The sequence below is a fragment of the Manis pentadactyla genome, chromosome 14, assembly GCF_030020395.1.
Source record: "Manis pentadactyla isolate mManPen7 chromosome 14, mManPen7.hap1, whole genome shotgun sequence".
Classification (NCBI taxonomy): domain Eukaryota; kingdom Metazoa; phylum Chordata; class Mammalia; order Pholidota; family Manidae; genus Manis; species Manis pentadactyla.
In genome coordinates, this window is record NC_080032.1 from 6,500,162 (window position 1) to 6,506,419 (window position 6,258).

Sequence of the window (6,258 nt, forward strand, 5' to 3'; positions counted from 1 at the left end):
GGGGTAGGGCGGGACACTTAAATCAGAGGTAGGGAATCCGGGATCTCTGGGCACCCTAACCCCTGGGCTGCAGGGAGCAGGGAGGCCCCTTACGGAGATAAATAGCCTCCCAGCAGCTCCTGCTCCAACGCGACTCCACCACTTTGGAGCAGCTGCCCGAGCCAGGCCACGCCCACAGCAACAGCGGAGATTAACTCCATAGCAGCCGGGCAGGAAGCAGAAACCCTGTCTGCGCGCAGCTGTGCAGCACAAGCCACTAGAGGCCGCTGTTCTCCCAGGAGAGGAGGGCCACAAACCAACAAGAAAGGAAGTCCTTCCAGCCGTCACTCGTCCCAGTTCTGCAGACTATTCCTATCACCATGAAAAGGCAAAGCTACAGGCAGACAAAGATCACAGAGACAACACCAGAGAAGGAGACAGACCTAACCAGTCTTCCTGACAAAGAATTCAAAATAAGAATCATAAACATGCTGACGGAGATGCAGAGAAATACGCAAGAGAAATGGGATGAAGTCCGGAGGGAGATCACAGATGCCAGAAAGGAGATCGCAGAAATGAAACAAACTCTGGAAGGGTTTATAAGCAGAATGGATAGGATGCAAGAGGCCATTGATGGAATTGAAACCAGAGAACAGGAACGCATAGAAGCTGACAGAGAGAGAGATAAAAGGATCTCAAGGAATGAAACAATGTTAAGAGAACTGTGTGACCAATCCATAAGGAACAATATCCATATTATAGGGGTTCCAGAAGAAGAAGACAGAGGAAAAGAGATGGAAAGTATCTTAGAAGAAATAATTGCTGAAAACTTCCCCAAACTGGGGGAGGAAATAATCGAACAGACCACGGAAATACACAGAACCCCCAATAGAAAGGATCCAAGGAGGACAACACCAAGACACATAATAATTAAAATGGCAAAGATCAAGGACAAAGAAAGAGTTTTAAAGGCAGCTAGAGAGAAAAAGGTCACCTATAAAGGGAAACCCATCAGGCTAACATCAGACTTCTCGACAGAAACCCTACAGGCCAGAAGAGAATGGCATGATATATTTAATACAATGAAACAGAAGGGCCTTGAACCAAGGATACTGTATCCAGCACGACTATCATTCAAATATGATGGTGGGATTAAACAATTCCCAGACAAACAAAAGCTGAGGGAATTTGCTTCCCACAAACCACCTCTACAGAACATCTTACAGGGACTGCTCTAGATGGAAGCACTCCTAGAAAGAGCACAGCACAAAACACCCAACATATGAAGAATCAAGGAGGATGAATAAGAAGGGAGAAAAGAAAAGAATCTCCAGACAGTGTATATAACAGCTCAATAAGCGAGCTAAGTTAGGCAGTAAGATAATAAAGAGGCTAACCTTGAACTTTTGGTAACCACGAACTTAAAGCCTGCAATGGCAATAAGTACATATCTTTCAATAGTCACCCTAAATGTTAATGGGCTGAATGCACCAATCAAAAGACATAGAGTAATAGAATGGATAAAAAAGCAAGATCCATCTATATGCTGCTTACAAGAAACTCACCTCAAACCCAAAGACATGTACAGACTAAAAGTCAAGGGATGGAAAAACATATTTCAAGCAAACAACAGCGAGAAGAAAGCAGGGGTTGCAGTACTAATATCAGACAAAATAGACTTCAAAACAAAGAAAGTAACAAGAGATAAAGAAGGACACTACATAATGATAAAGGGCTCAGTCCAATAAGAGGATATAACCATTCTAAATATATATGCACCCAACACAGGAGCACCAGCATATGTGAAACAAATACTAACAGAACTAAAGGGGGAAATAGACTGCAATGCATTCATTCTAGGAGACTTCAACACACCACTCACCCCAAAGGATAGATCCACTGGGCAGAAAATAAGTAAGGACACGGAAGCACTGAACAACACAGTAGAGCAGATGGACCTAATAGACATCTACAGAACTCTACATCCAAAAGCAACAGGATATACATTCTTCTCAAGTGCACATGGAACATTCTCCAGAATAGACCACATACTAGGCCACAAAAAGAGCCTCAGAAAATTCCGAAAGATTGAAATCCTACCAACCAACTTTTCAGACCACAAAGGCATAAAACTAGAAATAAACTGTACAAAGAAAGCAAAGAGGCTCCCAAACACATGGAGGCTTAACAACACGCTCCTAAATAATCAATGGATCAATGACCAAATCAAAATGGAGATCCAGCAATATATGGAAACAAATGACAACAACAACACTAAGCCCCAACTTCTGTGGGACGCAGCAAAAGCAGTCTTAAGAGGAAAGTATATAGCAATCCAAGCATATTTAAAAAAGGAAGAACAATCCCAAATGAATGGTCTAATGTCACAATTATCAAAATTGGAAAAAGAAGAACAAATGAGGCCTAAGGTCAGCAGAAGGAGGGACATAATAAAGATCAGAGAAGAAATAAATAAAATTGAGAAGAATAAAACAATAGCAAAAATCAATGAAACCAAGAGCTGGTTCTTCGAGAAAATAAACAAAATAGATAAGCCTCTAGCCAGACTTATTAAGAAGAAAAGAGAGTCAACACAAATCAACAGTATCAGAAACGAGAAAGGAAAAATCACGACGGACCCCACAGAAATGCAAAGAATTATTAGAGAATACTATGAAAACCTATATGCTAACAAGCTGGGAAACCTAGGAGAAATGGACAACTTCCTAGAAAAATACAACCTTCCAAGATTGACCCAGAAAAAAACAGAAAATCTAAACAGACCAATTACCAGCAACGAAATTGAAGCGGTAATCAAAAAACTACCAAAGAACAAAACCCCCGGGCCAGATGGATTTACCTCAGAATTTTATCAGACATACAGAGAAGACATAATACCCATTCTCCTTAGAGTTTTCCAAAAAATAGAGGAGGAGGGGATACTCCCAAACTCATTCTATGAAGCTAACATCACTCTAATGCCAAAACCAGGCAAAGACCCCACCAAAAAAGAAAACTACAGACCAATATCCCTGATGAACGTAGATGCAAAAATACTCAACAAAATATTAGCAAACCGAATTCAAAAATACATCAAAAGGATCATACACCATGACCAAGTGGGATTCATCCCAGGGATGCAAGGATGGTACAACATTCGAAAGTCCATCAACATCATCCACCACATCAACAAAAAGAAAGACAAAAACCACATGATCATCTCCATAGATGCTGAAAAAGCATTTGACAAAGTTCAACATCCATTCATGATAAAAACTCTCAGCAAAATGGGAATAGAGGGCAAGTACCTCAACATAATAAAGGCCATCTATGATAAACCCACAGCCAAGATTATATTGAACAGCGAGAAGCTGAAAGCATTTCCTCTGAGATCGGGAACTAGACAGGGATGCCCACTCTCTCCACTGTTATTTAACATAGTACTGGAGGTCCTAGCCACGGCAATCAGACAAAACAAAGAAACATAAGGAATCCAGACTGGTAAAGAAGAAGTTAAACTGTCACTATTTGCAGATGACATGATACTGTACATAAAAAACCCTAAAGACTCCACCCCAAAACTACTAGAACTGATATCGGAATACAGCAAAGTTGCAGGATACAAAATCAACACACAGAAATCTGTGGCTTTCCTATATACTAACAATGAACCAACAGAGAGAGAAATCAGGAAAACAACTCCATTCACAATTGCATCAAAAAAATTAAATACCTAGGAATAAACCTAACCAAGGAAGTGAAAGACTTATACTCTGAAAACTACAAGTCACTCTTAAGAGAAATTAAAGGGGACACTAACAGATGGAAACTCATCCCATGCTCGTGGCTAGGAAGAATTAATATCGTCAAAATGGCCATCCTGCCCAAAGCAATATACAGATTTGATGCAATCCCTATGAAACTACCAGCAACATTCTTCAATGAACTGGAACAAATAATTCAAAAATTCATATGGAAACACCAAAGACCCCGAATAGCCAAAGCAATCCTGAGAAAGAAGAATAAAGTAGGGGGGATCTCACTCCCCAACTTCAAGCTCTACTATAAAGCCATAGTAATCAAGACAATTTGGTACTGGCACAAGAGCAGAGCCACCGACCAATGGAACACACTAGAGAATCCAGACATTAACCCAGACATATACGGTCAATTAATATTTGATAAAGGAGCCATGGACATACAATGGCGAAATGACAGTCTCTTCAACAGATGGTGCTGGCAAAACTGGACAGCTACATGTAGGAGAATGAAACTGGACCATTGTCTAACTCCATATACAAAAGTAAACTCAAAATGGATCAAAGACCTGAATGTAAGTCATGAAACCATTAAACTCTTGGAAGAAAACATAGGCAAAAACCTCTTAGACATAAACATGAGTGACCTCTTCTTGAACATATCTCCCCGGGCAAGGAAAACAACAGCAAAAATGAGTAAGTGGGACTATATTAAGCTGAAAAGCTTCTGTACAGCAAAAGACACCATCAATAGAACAAGAAGGATCCCTACAGTATGGGAGAATATATTTGAAAATGACACATCCGATAAAGGCTTGACGTCCAGAATATATAAAGAGCTCACACGCCTCAACAAACAAAAAACAAATAACCCAATTAAAAAATGGGCAGAGGAACTGAACAGACAGTTCTTCAAAAAAGAAATACAGATGGCCAACAGACACATGAAAAGATGCTCCACATCGCTAATTATCAGAGAAATGCAAATTAAAACTACAATGAGGTATCACCTCACACCAGTAAGGACGGCTGCCATCCAAAAGACAGAGAACAACAAATGTTGGCGAGGCTGTGGAGAAAGGGGAACCCTCCTACACTGCTGGTGGGAATGTAAGTTAGTTCAACCATTGTGGAAAGCAGTATGGAGGTACATCAAAATGCTCAAAACAGACCTACCATTTGACCCAGGAATTGCACCCCAAGAATTTACCCTAAGAATGCAGCAATCAAGTATGAGAAAGATCAGTGCACCCCTATGTTTATCACAGCACTATTTACAATAGCCAAGAATTGGAAGCAACCTAAATGTCCACCGATAGATGAATGGATAAAGAAGATGTGGTACATATACACAATGGAATACTACTCAGCCATAAGAAAAGGGCAAATCCTACCATTTGCAGCAACAATGATGGAGCTGGAGGGTATTATGCTCAGTGAAACAAGCCAAGCGGAGAGAGAGAAATACCAAATGATTTCACTTATCTGTGGAATATAAGAACAAAGGAAAAACTGAAGGAACAAAACAGCAGCAGAATCACAGAACTCAAGAATGGACTAACAGGTACCAAAGGGAAAGGGACTGGGGAGGATGAGTGGGTAGGGAGGGATAAGGGGGGGAGAAGTAGGGGGGTATTAAGATTAACATGCATGGGGGGGTAGGAGAAAAGGGAGGGCTGTACAACACAGAGAAGGCAAGTAGTGATTCTACAACATTTTGCTATGCTGATGGACAGTGACTGTAAAGGGGTTTATAGGGGGGACCTGGTATAGGGGAGAGCCTAGTAAACATAATATTCATCATGTAAGTGTAGATTAGTGATACCAAAAAAAAAAAAAAGGGCAGTTCCTGTGTGGTAACCTCCAATGAGTTCTACACAAGGGTATAAAGGGCATATAAAAGTGTAGGCAAAGGGTCTGTTTGTGTTTATACAGAAGATCAAAGCCTAATTGGGCTACCCCAAAAATGAACTAAGATACGATATGAAAAAGAACTTCCAACATCAGCACTCTCTGGAAGACTCATGCCAGAAGATGATCTTCAAAAAACCCCAACAAAGATCCACGCACTGCTACAGGTGTAGATGCACTCATCCCACCAGTTCCTGGACTTGCCATGGGAATGAGGAAGAAGATATCTAAACTGGCCTGTGCATACAGTAAAACAACAAATTTGACTGGATCTGTACTGTTGGAACTCAATCAAGAATTAGGAGAAGTGCAAATTGTAGCGCTCCAAAATCTTACAACTACAGACTATTTACTGTTAAGAGAACATAAGGGATGTGAACATTCCCCAGGAATGGGTTGTTTTAATTTGTCTGATTTCTCTCAGACTGTTCAAGTTCAGTTGGACAATATCCACCATATCATAGATAAGTTTTCACAAATGCCTAAGGTGCCTAACTGGTTTTCTTGGTTTCACTGGAGATGGCTGGTAATTACAGATATGCTTTGGTTATGTAACTATACTCCTATTATGTTAATGTGTGTGCACAATTTAAGTAGTAGCTTAAAACCT